Genomic DNA, 18,717 nt, shown 5'->3' on the forward strand with positions numbered 1-18,717 from the left:
AGTCTCTTAAAAATTTCATATCAACACTTGTCTTTCACAGTCCACAGCCTGGTGCCTATTAAGGCATGGAACAAACTAAATCTTCTTGTCTGACATGGAATGGGGCAGAGATCAGTACTGACCAGTGTTTGGTGCACCAGGAAGCTCCATGGAAGAGAACAAATCCATGGCATGGCCCTGGGGAAGCACTGCATGAACCTCCTGCAGTGTGCATGGGCAGGGCTCTGCCAGAATATTCTGGTTGTTGGAGTGGATTTTGTCCCACTATTTTTTTTCTTCCCCTCAAAAAGGCAAGATATAAAAGACTACAACTTTACAATTTTCAAATAAATGAGATAAAAAAGTGGCCAAAAACAAATTTTAAATGAGGAAAGGATTTCTGCACAGGAAAACTGCACTGGTCATCAGGCACATCTCTCAAGACACATGGAGGATTTCTCTTATTTATTCTTCCTTTTCATGTATTCTTCCTATTCTTTCATTTTTATTGCAGTGTACCAAACAAATGGTTGTGTCCTTGAATGGTTATTCTTGAAGTAAGCTTCCAAATTTCAGACATATAAAGCCAGGAAAAAGTCTGAGGCTTGATTCATCATCACACTTATGTCTGTTTAAGTTAGGGATAATCAAGGATGCCCCAAATTCAGGATTATGAATTAATAATTAGGCTCAACATCCATTTCACAGGTTAACCTCTTAGAATTTAGGTTGAATTCCTCTTCTAATAGAGTTTTCAAGGCTAAAGAATTGCAGTCAACTAGTGAAATTCCAAATGAAGTGTTAATTGATTAATTTTATAAAAAAATATTTTAGCAATCAAATTACCATGATTTTTCTCTCTCTGGTTGTGTTAATTTATAGTAAAGAAAGAGCTGTTTAGGACATGTGCAATTCATATGCTTAATTTCTGATAATCTCTAAAGAATCTCAGTTTTATTCAGGGCATATATTTTGACTGAAAACTGGCTAATTAAGATTGCTATGCCTGAATCCATTTCCTAGTTTTCTTATGAATTTTTTTTCAGTAGAGGAAAAGGGAGCTGTGTTATCACAATGCAGTAAGGGTTTTTTTTTTCTGTAGTGTTGCACAGTTTTTTTTATAATGTGACATTATACAGCAGCCTCATTATATTCAACTCAACAATGTGTTGCTCAGCCATGAGCTTGATGGCTTCATGGAGCATGGGGTGAGTTCAATTCCTCGTTCTAAAGGAGATGCATCTTGCTTCACTGCTTATTTTCTGAACTTTAAAAGATGCAACTTCACAAAATATTCTACAGCTCCTACTTGGGGGGAATAGGAAGTGGCTCAGTGACAGACTGCACTGAAGCCATTATGAGGAGAGCCATGCTGTTCTGGGTTAGAGAACACCTCTCCCTTCTTTAACCTTCCCTTGCCTTCATTTTTGGAATGAATAGCCTCTAAAACCTCTGATATTTAAATCTCAAAGCAGTGCTGCTCACACTGCACTGGTTTTCTCCTCTGTTTTGCCTCCCATCATGACTACGTGTCCTTTTGCTGTTAAGTTTCCCCAAATTGGCTCATGACCATTAAAGGGAATTATTATTTAAACTTCAAGCCACACACTGAGCTTGTTGCTCCTGCTTGCTTGTGATTGCAGCTCCTTATCCAGAATCTCAGAGGTGCCTTGTGCCCAGCACAGACTGGTGGGATCCTCATGCTGGGAGGGAACAGCTGGAAAAATGAGGTAAGTTCATATTGCCTGGCTCTGGCAGGTTGAAAATGAGCTGCAGTGACACTGATAGAAGTGACGTGAGAAGAAGGTTGGGCTAAATTTATTATTACGCCCAAAACACAGAAGTTCCCAAAAATATATATTTGTGGTTGGAACATATACTTTCACATTCTGAAATTTTTACTGAAGACAGAGATTTCTATGTGTGAAGTATGTTAGAGTTGTTTGCCTTTTTCATTTTAAAGGCTGGGAAGAAGCTCACCAGGAGCAGTGGGCCAGGGGACTGCAGTGTCTCTGGCTTTCCCTCCCTCACTCTGCTCACAAGGACACGATCAAGCCACTCAAATCCTCACGGCACCTGCATCTGTTGCCTTCCCAAAGGCAGTTTCCATTGTTGAAGGAATGAAAACTCAAAGAGGATATAAAGCAGCTTCATTTAACAGCATTCTAATTCCTAAATTTCCTTAGAGAATGACAGCATTTATCAAAACTACTTCAGTGTTGTTTCTCTTCTGTGTTTTCCAAGGCAGGGTAATGCCTTCCTTGCAAAGTGCATAACGACAGAACATTATTTGTATTTAAAACAACAAAATCATTTATTTCCAGCTTGGCAATGCTACAGGTTTTTTTTAATGCTGTTCTGCCTTTGATGAGGGAATTGTCAGCTGAGGAAGGATTTGTGAACCAGTGTATTAAAAAGTGGGGGCTTGTTTATGGGCCTCCAGACACCTCTAAGAAACCCTTCAATGAGTAAGTCTATTAAGTCAGTGAGAAATATCAAGAAGTGAGGTTCTACTAAGCATGGATACAGGTGTCAGAATTTACCCCAGCAGAAAATCTAGATACTCTGAGGGAAATACTTCAGTTAAACTCTTTATCATATCCTAAGGTTTATCAGAAATTTTTCTTGTATTACAGGCATGGCAGAATTCTTCACAGTGATACACTGCTAAGTGTTCCTATATTCCCATAACCATTTACTGTGAGACTTGTCAGATAGAAAGCTCTGACCTGTAGGTGCTTTTTTTGTAGCTTTTTTGTATATGCTGATTTTTGTCAGCAATCCAAAAAGCTCTGACCTGTAGGTGCTTTATTTGTAGTTTTTTTGTATATGCTGATTTTTGTCAGCAATCCACAATCCATATTTCCTTGGGATGCCTTTCCTATGTGCCACAGCTCAGGAGCAGTAGAGATGGCAGTGCAGATATGGGAACAGTTTGGGACAGGCCTTAAAAGCCTGGTGGGCTTTCTGAGAGCTTCAGGCTTGAGTAGTTTTAATTAATATTTGTCATAACCATTGCTATGTCTTGGCATTTCTGAGGCAACTCTGTCTAATGCAGGAAAAATATCCCATGAAGACACCTGCTTATTTCTGCTGTCAGATGCCAGCATGTCTCAGGATTCTGCTGCTCAGACTGACCCCAAGATGTGTTAGAAAGTTCTTTTCCCAGCCCAGCAGTTGAAAGAGGAGTCAGAGCTCTTCAGTTCTCGTTCTTAATGTTGTTTGTTTCTTATCTACAAAATTCTTTCTCTGGCTAGCTGAGGTCCATCCAGCAGGACAGTTCCAGGCACTCTGCCTGCCCCCAGGGCAGTGTTATCTTTTTATACTAAAAACTACCTGTACAAAATTTACAATTACTTCCCAACACCTACCATCTATGTTAGACAGTGAGCTTCTACTCTGAACCAATCTAAAAGTGCCACCATCACAGCAGAAGATGGAGGCCAAGAAGAAGAAGGAGAAAGTTCATGCCCGGTTCCCTTCATCTTGCCTCCTGAACCCCCATTCTAAAAACCCCAAAAATCTATTTTCACCCTGTGACAAACTAGTTATTATTCTAATTAGACTTTTGTGGCTTGCAGATCCTCATATAAGGTTGGTAATTTTTTCTATGGGCCACAATCAAAAGCACAGGGGTCTTGGGCCCTGGCAGGGGTTGGAGCCGTCCAGGACAGCCAGAGGAATTTCCTGAATTCTGACAAGCATGCACAGGCCTGGTTTTTTTCCTGCTCAGTAGAACACACTTGCCTGAGCTGTTCCTGTGAATTTGGCACAAGTATTCATAAGAAAGGTGTTTTTTACGGTTATCTCTTGGATATATCCTGTCATACACACACCTAAATCTCTTTAGGACTGTTTCTAAACCACCTGGTTTACACTGCTGCTATTCCTGTGTAATCAGCAGGACTTACCCAGTAGCAGTGACTGAGAATTCATCCTTTTTTCACAGAGCATTCATGCTCAGAATTTAGGAGTTTTCAAAATTTCAGTGTGTTGAAGTGCATTAATACTCCTTAGGGTTTCACAGTAATGACAGAAATGCTTGCATTTCCTTTGTTTTAAAGTAATCCAAATAACCACAATCCACGTTTTACAAGAAGTCATTTGGAATTGAATATCAGTACTTTTATGCCAAATTACTGAACTGATTGGAAATATTTAAGGCTGCTTCATGACAGGGCATCTTCCAGTATCTAATATGACAGGGTCTAGCTCAGAAAACTGAAATAGTTTTTAAACTGCCTTTAAATTTTTTAAAAAGAGCAATTATCCCAGAAAATGTGATTTCAAAGGCAAACCTAATTTTAAATCTACTGTATGTTCAGTTTGAAGTCTCTCAATAAGTTTCATTAGTGACTATACTCTCAGAAAACATGTCTTGAGACAAGATACTAAACTTGAAGGACCATTGTTCTGTGAAATACAGCAATACAGTGTTCACTGATATATATCAAGAGAATAATAGAAGATCATGTCATTTGCTTTCTCTCTGTTCTCAACTTGAGGGGAAAAATTAGGTCCATGCTACCACAGATCAGTTACCCAACCCTTAGAGGAGACTTGGTAATTAAATTAGTATCTTAGATGCTATTTTGTTCAATATATTTCTGCTTTTATTCCCCGATCTTTCAATCTGCCATTAAGTATTTAAGGCTATTTTAAGACTCTACTTTGAAAATCTAAGACGATTTCTTTTATAAATTATGTTAAGCACCCAGAGAGAGCACAGGAGCTGTGGAGAGAATGGGACATGTTATTTCAGAGAGTGTCAAAGGGACTGAAACCCACTCCTGATACTAATTCTTCTTTCACAGCACATCTCCATTTTATATTTTATCTGCACAATGCCTTCAAGTAACACCTCTCTGATGGAGGGATGCAGTGGGAAAGCTGCAAAGATGACCTGATTATTCACAGAATGCTATGAAATGCTGAGCATCTCCCAGATTTAAAATTAAGAACTCAGCATTGCTGCAGTCCAATATTCATAACCAACACTCAGTATTGTCCTCACTGGCACTGACCTGGGAGTGCCACACTCCAGGATGTGGGTTTTTAACAAAAAGGAGTGTGCATGGTGACTTTGCAGCCCATCTCAGCCAGCCCTGCATTTACTGAGCAGCTGGCTGCTCTTCTGAAAATTGACTTTTCTGCATTTAATCTGCTCCCCAAGAAGCAAACCCTGACCAAGGGAATCAGGGGATGCCATCTGAAAGCAAAAGGCTCTGGCTGTGCTGGAGGGAAGATTTCTGCTCCCAGCAGTGATTCTGGAGAGCCAAGGGCTCAGCTCTGGCTGGGCAAGGCATGAGAGGGCAGCACAGAATGGGCCAGGAACAAAACCAGAGCTCCTGAGCCACGGGCATCCCAGAGGATGCAATCTCCACTGCTGCACACATACAGGGAAAATCCAGATGTCTCTCTTTGCACAGAGATATCTTCTTCTGTCTGCATTTTATCTGAGCTGTGGTGAAGGGCCTCTCACTTTGCACATTATCAGGGATTTAAAGGCTGTTTCTTTTCTGCCCACATCTCTTTCCCTGTCTTCCACCTTTTTGGACAAAGCTGATGCTGAATGCATATAAAATATTTTCATTACTTTTTTATTTGTTAGTTTGCATTATTTTGAAGAGTGGCCCAGCATCCCATGGACATTAGAACTATGAACAATACAGCATTTTGCCATTAATTAAAATGTTGCACTCTCTCTCTTAGAACCTCATCATTATTATCCTAACATAGCACAGCATGAAGCAGATTTAGTTAGGAAAAAAACCAACATTCTGGTACTGCTATCTATTGTCCCTCTAACACATGATTAATTACCCATCTTGTTTCAAGTTGTATAAATATAAGTCCTGTTAAAATCATGTTCTTTTCTCCACCCCTGTGAGTGCCCCATGCAAATCAGGTGAGAAGAATGGTGCAAGGGATCTCTCTATAGTCCTGTGGACCTTTAAACTCAGAATTAGTGACTTTGAAAGTGTTGTTAGGGACAGGAGACTTCCTGACTTCATCCAATTCCAGGGTCAGCCCAGCAGTACTTCCAACCACTTTTTTCAATTTTATCTTATTTTTTAATCTGAAAGTTCAGTGGAAATTCAAGCTTCCATGCTTCACAGAGAGCTTTAAACCTTGACAGATTCTCTTTTTGACAACTGTGAAAACCCTATTTCCCTGTCTTGGAGATTCCATGTAACAAATCCATCATCATTTCCCTCTGCCTCTCTGGTACTGGTTGAACAGAGTCAGGATTTCTTTTTTGCAGCATGTTTCTCACCTGTAAAGTAAATCACAGCTACAGGGACTTTACATGAGTAACCAGAGCACTTGAATACTTAATTCTAAATGTATACTCTGGCAAATGAAGGAAACTATTACCCTGGAACAGCACACTTCAAACATTAATCATAATTATTAATCACATAAAGTTTTTTGAGAAACTTGAATATAAGTCCAGGCCTATAGCAATTGTCATATTAGCACACATTCAGTGCATACAGCAAAGTAGCTACATGAAATTATTCTGCAACAAATAAGTGTTTTGCAGTCTGATTTAATTTAGTTTCATAGCATCAAGTCATTCTGATTTTTTAAAAAACATTATAATAAAAATGAGTAGTTTTGAGGTTATAGAAATCTCACTCTCTTTCTGAATTGCCTGAGAAGGTCTTTGCTGGAAGTTAACTGACAATTACAGATTCTTAGGATTTCTATAGTTCTTGAATGTGTTTGTTATATACCATTAGTCACCAGGTGAAGCCCGTCAGTAATGGCAATACCCTTCAGCAATAGCTGGGGAGAATTTAACACTGATTGATGGCAGGTCACCTGGAATTGGTTGGCAGAATTTCCAATTTTCTGTTGGGAAATTGCTTATTTCTTGAAGTCTGTTCCCATTTTTACAAGTGGACAGCCAGCTGAGATTATACATTATTATGTGTCTAACTATAAAATTGTGATGGATGGTGTCACACATTTGAAGAGAGAGTTAAACATTTCATTTAGCGCTGGTTTTAAGAAAAAGGCCAAGTAACTTTAAAATATAAACTGCAACCTACCTTTTTGGCTTTTATTTGTTCATCTAGAATCAGAAGAGGAGTGTTGCAATTTAACTAGTTTTAAACAAAGAGTTACTTGCTTTGTTTTCATTCTTATTAAGTATTCAAAGGGTTATGATATCTTTGTTGTAAACAGATTTTCAGTTCTAGAGGTTGTCCAGGGACTGACTGATGTAGCAGATTAATGTTTTATTTCTACTTTTGGGACCTCGGTTAAAATTCTGGCAAAACTGCATTGACAGAAAATCAAAGGCCATTCAGCAAAGCCTTCCTACAGCTCCTCTTCTAAATCACGAGGGAGGGCAGCCAAAACCAGCCAGGCATTTCCTGTTTCCAAGGGGATTCTGATAAAAGCCAGCACAGACTTAGCATACAATGTGTATTTATCTCCTTGAAACCTGGCTGAATTGTTTGGGAACAAAGGACCCACGCCCTGCCACCATCCAACGGGAAAGAGTGACCCGAGGAATAAAAGCTGCAGCTGTAACTCACACAAGATATATATTTATGACAGCCTCAAAATAGAAACAAAAGGAAAGGGCTGTGTGCTGGAGATCTAAAGCCAAATTTTTGTAAGATTGGCATCACTAAAATGAGGCTGCCTGTGTGGAGAACTCAGAGCTCTTTGCTACGTGCCCAGACTGTGACAGCAAAAGCAAAGGGCCTTCACTGGAGATTTAAGGCAAGGAAGGTTTTGACTTGGCAGCTCTTCAGAGTGAGCCTTTGAGGGTAACAGCAGTTGGACATCTCACCACCTTGTTTAGCTTCACTTGTTGAGAATTGCAGAATATTCACAGAATACTCTTGAGTTGCAAGGGACCCACAAAGATCATTGAAACAGATTTCTTGTACCTCCTTTCTGACTTATTTAAGCTTGATTTCTTTCCTATACTGTGAGATAGCTTAAGCAAGATAGGGTCAGGAAGACCCTCCCCTGTTTTTCAGCAGCCTTGGCTTTGTCACTGGGGTTTCTGGAAGGTACCAGAGGCAGGGCTGCAGCCACTGTGACAGGAGCTCTCGCTTCTCACAGTGTGTTAATTACTGTGCTGAGTTTGAACCACCTCTCCTTCGACTCTATTTGACAAATAAAGGATTATTACAGGTTAATTCTGTACCATTCCATCCCCTGCTGGTTTATGGGCTGCATATTCTCAGTCTGCCACCAGGTTCCAGAGCCTCAGAGGGTTTGGGGCTCCTTGCTGGTGGAAGGCAGTGAGGAGTGGGCACAGCACAGTGCAGAGAGGAACAGTCCCTGATGGCTTTAGGTAACTACAGGCAGCATTGCTTCTTGTCCCCATAGAAAAAAAAATTTAAATAATTAAATAAATAAAAGTTTAAATTTTAAATTGCTTTAAATTTCCCTTTGGGTATTTAACACCTTGCCTGGGGTGTGTCCCCACTCCTCACTCCAAGGACACAGACTCCCCTCTCAGTCCAGCCCTTTAATTAGGGGGCTGCCAGGGGGGCAGCAATGGCCACTCAAGGTGGCCTCATGGCCACTCGAGACCTCCCCTTTGTGAACTTGAGTGCTGTTAAAATTTGGCCCTACAAGAAATCAGAGATAAAGGAAATTTTTTAGAAGCTAGTTCAAGCGTGCAAGAAAATCCCTGTAGAAGATAGGAATTGGCAGCACTACTTCAGAAGCTTTCATATTCCAAAATTTAATTAGATCTGCTCACCTAGAACTGTTGGAAATATGTTTACTGCTTTTAGATCTTTCTGTCTTATGAATTCCTATTATGAAGAAGCTATTAAATATCACACAGTGTCAGATTCAGAAGTCTATCCTACTAGGAGCAGCCAAATGTATTATTTACTGTTTGTCTCAAATTATACTTATTTTATTTATTGCACAAACAAATAGTGTGGTTTTATTTTTCCTTGAACTAAAAATGCATTTAGGATCTGTCTTTATTTTCAGTGTACTCATTTTCACTATATATTATCTAATTTTGTTATATTGAAAATTAACTGATCCAGAATTGTTTTGTATGCCTAAGCTAGAAACTAAACAACATCCTAATTATTATTTTTAATCCCCAGAAAGTATAAAACCTAAACACGTTGCTGCAACACTTGGAATCATAGAAGCATTGCTTTATTTTCTCAGACCTAAAAGCCAATACTTGCATAACTATTTGATGCTTTTTATCAGAAGCATTGATGCACATCAGTGAGAACTTTCTACCACCTTGAAAATGACTTTTAGAATATTTCATTAGCAGACTGTCTTTCAGAACTCAAGTTGACATTCATGTTTCTTCACACCAGTCTTTCATCCACAAAACTCTTTGTTCTGCTGAACAGTTTCGAGACAATATGGGCAATCAAAAAAGCAAAGGCTTATGACCTATCTGCATCTTCCATTCCAACATTTGATCAGTCTTATTCAAATCTCATCTTTTAATACTCCTTTGAGAACTTTCTGAGGATTTTACTTCCTTTCTTTCATTATGATTATATTATTTCTAAAACTTCAAACTTAATGAAATGGTGGCTCTCTATAAAGTGAGAGGCGGACGCCATTGGTGGCTACACATTTATCCATTTTCATCTCTTTCAATAGCCTACGTGGAGAGAATCTGAAACCCAGAATTGTGGGGAATGGCTTTTAGATGTACATTTTGCATTCTGGGAGATAGTGGCTATCTTGCAGTTCTGCATTTTTCTGAAAAATAAAGCAACTTGTGAATTGTAGGGAAGTAGAAATCTGCCTGAGACCCATGAAATCCAAAAATTTGTGCATTTAGAAAGACAAAGGTCTTTAATAGCAATCAATCGCTTTTCCTTAAATAACATGGCATTTCTTCAGACTTCACCACTTCCTGATCTGCCAGCTCCCTCACGTCCCTGTGTGGCCAAGGGGGAAGCTGTGCCTTCCAAGGGGATTCCTGGATGCACAGATGTGGGAAATGGATTTGTAGAAAATTCTTAAAGTTTGATAAAGGTTTACATAGAGAGGTGAATGTGTGAGTGAATTCTCAAACCAAAAAGAAAAGCCAGGAAACTTAAGGGAGACTTCATTCCTTGCTCCCCCCTTCCCCTTGTGTATTTGTATGTAAACTTTGAGATAAATGTTGATTTAGAAATGCTATGGAATAGGATGGGCATTGTTGAGAGAGAAATTTAATTAGAAGTAAGTTTTAAAGTATGATTTTGTAAATAAGATTAGATATTTTGGAGAAATAGAATTATGAAAGATGGATAGTAGTAGGATTTATGAGGGGTAATTTTAGATGATTGGTTTTAAGGTATTTATAACATGGTGTAGTAAAACCTGATAGGCTAAGAAATGCTTATAGGGTATTGTAGTTAGGAAATACTTGGCTTCTGATTGTGATGGTGTGAATTATAACATCTGTATTGTCTCACCCTTCTCATGAGACTGAAAATGGAATAAAAGTTTTTAAAACCCCTCTCAGTTTCTCTGGGTCAGAAAAGGGCTTAATCCAACACAGAGACTGTGCCCAGACAAATAGAGGCTTCACTCACACATTCACCTCTCAAAAAAAAGCTGGAGAAGCAAAATGTGTGGCTGGTTTAGGAACCCAAAGCTGACAAACAGACAAACAGAGACACACTGGAGGTAAGGCTGCTTTGGGGCTCTTGGTTTCCCTCCTTGTGTGCAGCTCATCCTGGTTCTGCAGCAGTAACAGCTGGGCAACCTTCTTTCCACCACTGCTCTAAAAAATGAAATAATTACAGTGTTGATATTAAATTTTGCATGAGACAGTTACTTCTCTGGAGTTTAGGAGTGTTTTGGAGCACTCCTGCTCCAAGAAGCAGTGCTTTATTTGTGTCTGTCATACAGAACTGGGCCAGGTTCGCACTTGGTGAAAATTTATGCCACAGCTAGTGAACTCTTCCCCATCACAAGCTTTATCAGCAACTTCCTTTTTCTGTCCCTTAGATTTTATCCTAAAATGGAGACAAAAAATTTATGTTCAGTGTCAGACAGAAAAAGCTTTATGTGCCACAGTAGTTCAGCTGCTGATGAGAGGGATCTTCTTTGTCAATAGTTGCATTTCACTACCAGGTAAAATCTCTTTTGTTAGCAAGCAGATAAAATCTACTTTGGCAGTATCTGTGCTCCTCTGCAGGTAAAATCCTCCCCAATCAGCAACTATACTTTCCACTCAGATTTAATTTTCTCTATCAGAAGTTGCCCCTCTGGGGCAAAACTTCAGAAGCTATTTCACAAAGCTTTTCCTCCTATTGACAAAAGCTATTGTAAACCTTAAAACATTTATTAAAAGCTATAAAACTAATTCTCCAAAATATCTTTAAATTAAACATTTCAGCTTCTGCCTGTATTTTTCTTGGTGTCAAACTTCCAAAGCCAGGAAACTTAAGGGAGACTTTATTCCTTGCCTCCCCTTGCTCCAAACACTCATTTTATCTGTGCTGCAACTGCATTTATCACAGATGCTACAGGATATACCTGTTTTTTCTTTATAAGTATTGACTAAAGAAGATTTCTGACCATAATTTTGGACATAATTTTGTGCTCCAAAATTAGGGTAGTAATAGGCTTAATGTAGATGAAAGGGCCCCTAGAATAGTAGCAGCTAATGGACTGACAAGCACTTGCACAGTGTCTTCAGTATATTAAACAGGCTAAACAAATTAAATGAATTACCACATCACTGGCTCCCATGCTACTTGTGAGATAATAAATGCCATTTAAAGTAGTGTGTACACATCAATATGCAATGTGAACAGGCATTGTTCTCTGTGATCCACGGGGCATTGCTGGGACAGCAGCTTTGTTGTGCTGGGGAGCAGGAGGAACACTTCTCCAGGTGCTGCAATCCCAGCTCGTGTTAGCAATGCCAGCTCATGATCCTGTCGGTGTCTTCACTCGTTTCACCTGCAAGGTGTCCAGCTGTTGGTGGTGGAATTTGTCAGACTGCAGTCTGCTGTGCATTTAGAGCGGTGTTATGGGCCATGGAGGTCCTGAAAATTCCTTTTCCAGAGGAGGAAATGCTCTCCTGCTTCCCCTACAGAGGTAAGAACCCTTTGGGCAGCCATCACCACAGAGTTAACAATAAAATAGCAGCCTGAGCTCTCCAGAATCAAACCCTCAGGGTGATGTATGGCCCACAGTGTGCAATGTGTAATGCTCAGGGTTCAAACTCCCCTAATGAATTTAACCTCCCGTGGCCAGGGGCCATGGGGCAGTGCCCGCTCCTGAGGCTGCCAGCTCTTTAATAAACAAGCAAACAGAAAGAATCTGCAAACCAAAAAGAAGCAGAAAATTACTTTTCCGCTGAGTTACTTGGGTTAAAGTAATTTCTCACTGCTTGGATCCTCAAGGACGTTCTGAAGAAAATATATTTGGAATCCAGTCCTCACTGTAAAAGATTATATAGGTCAATTGTTTTCCTCCAAATCTCTTTTATATGGATATGATTCCTTTCATTTGTGGACTGAAAAGAAGCTGCAGAAATCACTTCTTTCTTGAGTAAATGAAAAAAAAACACCTATAAATATTCTCTTCTAAGTCCTTCTAAGAAACTTGTGGGGGAGTTGCTACTTCTACACTTTTGAACTCTGAAAAAATTGTGTTCTGTTTCCTTCCTTCCTTCCTTCCTTCCTTCCTTCCTTCCTTCCTTCCTTCCTTCCTTCCTTCCTTCCTTCCTTCCTTCCTTCCGCCACTTCCGCCACTTCCGCCACTTCCGCCACTTCCGCCACTTCCGCCACTTCCTTCCTTCCGCCACTTCCTTCCTTCCTGTTTAACTTCATAAAAATACTGCTCCTATTTCTTGCATTGGCAAACCTTTCCCTATTTGCAAACAGTATTTAGGGGTTCCTAGTGGACAGTTTAGCCTGGGAACTGTGGGATTTACAGTTTTTCACTGGTTCAGGTCATGCAATGACACATCACCATCTCATATCATATCATGTCCTCATCAATATATTTTTCTTTATTTGGTAATAAACTCAGCCTTTATTACCTCATTTACACTGTTAGAAAATTGTTAGACCTTGTTGTTATCCTGCAGAAAATTCCAGCAGGAGGAAGGAAGTGTTCTAGGTAATGCTATCCCAGGAGCAAGAGTAATCAGGTTAGCCCAGGAGAACAAAGACTTCCTGTAGTATTCAGTGTCAGTACAGCCTCTCTGAACTACTCAGAGATTTCCTCATGCTAAAAAACCCTGAGTTTTACCAAAAAACCCACTGTGTTTATAGGAGAAAGGCATGGGGAAGGGAAGGGAAGGGAAGGGAAGGGAAGGGAAGGGAAGGGAAGGGAAGGGAAGGGAAGGGAAGGGAAGGGAAGGGAAGGGAAGGGAAGGGAAGGGAAGGGAAGGGAAGGGAAGGGAAGGGAAGGGAAGGGAAGGGAAGGGAAGGGAAGGGAAGGGAAGGGAAGGGAAGGGAAGGGAAGGGAAGGGAAGGGAAGGGAAGGGAAGGGAAGGGAAGGGAAGGGAAGGATTTCCAGCAGTGACCTCCTGTCTAACTTGCTTGTAGAAGAAGAACAGTCCAGGTTTTGCAAACAAAATTAGCTGGAGAGGCTTTGCCCCCAGCCCAAAAGCTAAAACTGAGCCTGTTGTGATCAGAACCTGGCAGCACTGAAGGGAACTGAACAGCTGCTGCTGGGGCACCTCCTCACAAACCTCACAATGGAAAATCACTGGTTACATAGAACAGAACAGCAATGTGAAATATTGATAAAGACATTAGGGAATAACAATGGAACACTTGAAAAACTAAATGAGTCTGTTGTCCCAAGTGTATTATCATTTAACAAGCTTATTAAATATCACTATTTTAACAATTAATAGAAACCTGTCTAGCTGTAGGCCATTTTGATAGCTGTTAATTAAGTATCTACAAATTCCTTACAAAGTCCATGTGCTACTAAGAATGAGATTATGCATTTCTTGCTTATGTAATTTTGAGCTAATTATAAAACTATTAGATTTATCTTCTAAATACTCAGTAAGTTCTCTTTTAACAATCTTCTTATATTTAATTAAAAAGCAGTATCTTGCTTGCTAAATTTGAATTAAATGCTTGCTAGAGACACTAAATTGAAGTGTTAGTAACATTTTACCAGTGAATAAAGAACTATACAGATATTTTCACAACACAAAATTGTTATCCAAAATGCAAATAAACAGACAGGGATTTTCAAAGGCAATGACTTCCATGGGCTCTTTGGAACATTCTTGAAATAGAAAAGGATCCTGACTTCTGCTGTGCTATTTCTTAAACAAAACCAAATTGTTAAAAATCACGCATGGAAGGTATGTGAAAAATTAATAGAAATAACTATTTCATTTTATAAAGGTGAGTAATAGAAGAACTCCCACAACTGAAGTTAGTATTTGTTTATAAACAGTCAGAAAATTTGTATTCTTTGGCCAATAAAAATGAAAAAAAAAGCCTCATTAAATTTTGTGTGCCTCAGAGAATATTGACAGTATTAGTATTATATGTGACAACATTTAAAAATATATTTAAGGATCTAAAGATTAGTGGTTTCAAAGTGTCTTATTCACAGTTAAATTATTTATTCTAAAGGCAGAATAAATTATTTCCAAATAATTTAAATCTTGAATTTGCATGTGACTTTCTTTCTTTCACAGCCCCATGGAGCATTGTCCATATTAAGACATTTCTCCTGCCTCTTTTCCTTCACCAATCTGAATTTAAAAATCCATGTTAAGGGTTTGTTATTGGTTTTTTTCAAAAGAAAATGATGGCCTTGTACTCCCTGCTGTAAAAATGACACTTAAAAAGTACTGTGGAGAGAAATTACATTTTGCCCTTTGATTTCTCAAGAACCAGTAGTGGTAGGGACACTTACATTTTCTAAGAACGAGTTTTAATGTTTCAGTGCTACTCACAAGAAAATTCCCTGTCCATATATATTCATGACAAGTTCTTTGTGCACAGTCAGTGTCATGGAAAGTCACAGCATTTTTGAATATTAAGAAAAGGCTGAAGTGGGAGAACAGAGCACTGGAGAACTATGATTTTTGAGTCACGGAAACTTGGGTGCTGAGAGGTGTCAAGGAATGGAAAACGAGGGCTAGAAATCACTCAGGAAGTCAGAATCTCTCTTTGTCATCCTTGATAAATGCCTGCCCATCCTGTTTAATGCACCCCCAAAGGTGGAAGTACAAAGGGGATTTATTTCATCATCGTTCCTCTGTGCTCACAGCACAATCGCTTCTCTGGGGTCCAGCCTGAGCTCTGCAGGGCAGTCAGAGCCTCTGCTCCCTGTGTCCTTTCTCACTGATGTGCTTCCCCAGGCTCTCTGCTGCTTCCCCACAGCTGCTTCCACATGTGAACCTGTCACTCTGTCCTGCCTCACCCTTCTCATCTTCAGAGTTCACTCCTTGTCACGTCACACAGATCCCTGAACAGGTAATAATTGGCATAGACTCCATGTATTTCCCGAAGGCTGATTAATTAATCTTTATTAAGAAACCCATTGTTTGTACCCTAGTTTGCTGCAGGTGGAATTGATTGGTCCTTTAGTTAAAACACAATCACCATTGACCAATTAAGAAACCACCCTTTGGCAAACAAATCTCCGTAACACATTCCACATGTTCACAACAACAGGGGCAGCAACTTAAGATGAGAATTGTTTCTCATTCTTTTCTCTGAGCTTCTCACAGGCATCTCCCAGGCATCGTTGTGGGGAAGTTGTGTGTTTCTCTCTGTGCCCGTAGAGCTGCTGCCACATTTCCACCCATCCCTGGTGCTGCTGCAGCTCCTGCCTTGCAGTGCCCAGAGCATCACTCCAGCTGCATCCAGCACTGCTGGACAGCCCAGGGAGCACTGCCTGTGCCTTGCAGCCTCTCCTCACCCTCCTGCAGCATCCTTTCCCCAGCAGCACATTGATATTGACCCTCTGCAGATCCTGAGCCAGTTAACACACCTGGGCTTTCTCTCTGCTGGCAGGTTCCCGCCTTACTCTTCCTCCTGCTTGTGTGCAGGGCTTTGTTCTCACCCCCCCAAAAAATTGCACCTTGTTTTGGAGCATTTCTCCGGCTTGGTATTGCCATTTGTATTGCTCCAGCAAATTAGCAGTCCCTCCCACCCCAATTTTCAGTGCAAATTTAATGTCTCCTCCGTTAACTAAGCCATTAATTTGGAATTATTTAATGCTACAGGATACAAAGCAGATTGCTATGGAGACTCACCTGAAATATCCTTTCAGTAAGGCCATGAAATATTCATAACTGATCTCAAGCTAGAGTTTTCATTCTGTTTTCCCTCCCCTTGTAATTCTTTCATCTGTAAGATGCTTCTACAGGTTTAGAAAATGTTGTGTGAAGCAATGTCAGCAGCTGCAGGGGAACCAGTATGAACATGTTGTCTTCTTTATAGTTCTGGTATATTGGCTCCTTCAATTTCTTTTTTCTCATGAATATTATTCCTCTGAAACTGGCACTTTTTGCTTTCCAAGTGCTTCTGGACCCCCTGGAACAGCCCGGACCAACACAAGGACTCTGACCTGTTGCTATTTAATTCCAATATTGACCCTTGGGCAAAGGGCACCCCTCAGTCCTGCCTGCTCTCCTTCCACCTGGGCACTGCAGCTCTTGCAAACAGGAATTGCTTTACACATCAGACTTTGACAATGTCAACAAATACATCATTGGAGAATAAATTGGGAAGCCCTGGCTGATGCTGAGATTCACAGCTGAGTGTTGTAAGTGCAGGCACACAGTGAAAGCTCAGTGTGGCTCAGCAGTGCCCAGCACAGACCTGTGCCCACCAGGGTTATCCACAAAGCTCCCTCTTATTCTGCCTTTGTTCCAGCCTTGCAGCTGAGTGCAGGAGCTGCTCTAAGGGTGTATCATTAAAGACAAGCATTATCTCAATTACAAGGTGAAGATAACAAAAGGTTCTTTATATTTTCTTTATTTCTGCCTGGCTCTGCGTGTGTTTTCCATCTTTCAACTGTGCTCTTTTCATCTGATTTATATGTTCACATTAAATGTTATCACAAATCATGAATTGTTCTCACTTAATGTTTATTACTGCAGATAACTATTATCTCTCACAGTCCTGTTGGCTTTATTTTTATCTTTGTGCATTTCAGTGCCTCCTTTAATTATTTCATTTTAAGGTGCTTTACTCCTACCTCTCTGAGTTAAAAATGCATGCAGACTGCAAATACCCCTAACAAATCTCATGCAGAACTCAGAGTTAAACTTGTAATTTTGAAGCATTTGACTCCCACTGGGAAATCCTGAATTCCTGAGACTGTGGCTCCTTGCTGCAATCCCAGGGAGGGGTTGGTACCTCTCAGTGGGCTGTGATCTGTGTGACCAAGGCAGGGCAAACTCCCAAAGGCAGGGTGCAGGGGCAGAAATCACAGCAAAGACAAGATATGGGGATGAGCAAAGGACTCACAGTCCTGCCTTTGGGCATGGGTGTGTGTCACAGACATCTTTTCATTAAAAATCCTTTCTTTAGGATTTTTCCTCCTGAGAAGCTGAAAGGCCTCAGGAACAAAATGTAAACAATGATTATCTGCTGCTGTGGAATGCAACAGGTGCATCTGGGATTGGTCTCATGTGGATGTTTGTAATTAATGGCCAATCACAGTCAGCTGGCTTTCTCTCAGTCCGAGCCACAAACCTTTGTTGATTCATTCCTTTCTATTCTTAGCTTAGCTAGCCTTCTGAGATGAAACCTTTTCTTCTATTCTTTTAGTATAATTTTAATATAATACATATCATAAAATAATAAATCAAGCCTTCTGAAATATGGAGTCAAATCCTTGTCTCTTCCCTCATCCTTGGACCCCTGTGAACACCGTCACAGGTGTGCTGCACAAGCAGAAAACACCTCTGGAACTCAGGTGCCTCCCTCCTTTCCCTGGGAGGATCAGCCCTGTCTGTGTCACCCCTGAGTCAATCTCTCTGCTTTGAGGAAAGCTGGTGTCACCCCAGCACAACACTGCCTAAATAAGGAGCAGTTTAATCCAAACCTGATACCAAATCTGTGCTTTTAGCTGTCTTTAGTTGCTTGTGTAGAATTTGCTGTTAGCATGTCTCTTCCTCCTTTTGGGGTGTAACCCTCCATCTCTCAGCAGCTCTAGGGACACCACATGAGTTATCATTCACGTGCATCTCAACATCAGGATATTCACTGGCCTTCTCTGGGCCTGTCCTGCCCCTTCAGAATGATTTGTTTACCTGGAGTAAGGTTTTTAGCACACCTCCTTATTAGCAGGTATGAAATTGAAATACTGTCCAGCTTTGCTTTTAATGGGGTGATTCTGGAAGTGGTGATGATATGATGAATCCCAATTTTCATTTATGAGAAGATTGCAGGAAGTCACTGCAAGAAAACCCAGTTCTTCCATCAAACCACTGGAATGCTGCATTGTTCTGCCAGCGGCTATCATTACAGTCATGTCTGCCACTTCATCTACTTTTAAAAATTCTGATTTGTCTATAATAACAAGATATTTTGCAGTTGGTTAGTTCTGAGGAAAAAAGAAAACATTCCTGTTAAGGTCTGGACCTTTGGGCTACAAAAGTATTTTGTTTCTTTCAATCTTTTCTTTGCATTTTTCCATAAGTACCACATCCATCAGCCAGCCCTCACACACTGTTATTTATCTTAGTCCAACATGTCTGTCCTTCTGAATACAACATTTTGTTCTAGATCCCTGTGCTCCTGAGAGCAGCCATGTACTTGGCTATGT

The sequence above is a fragment of the Ammospiza caudacuta genome, chromosome 13, assembly GCF_027887145.1.
Source record: "Ammospiza caudacuta isolate bAmmCau1 chromosome 13, bAmmCau1.pri, whole genome shotgun sequence".
Lineage (NCBI taxonomy): Eukaryota > Metazoa > Chordata > Aves > Passeriformes > Passerellidae > Ammospiza > Ammospiza caudacuta.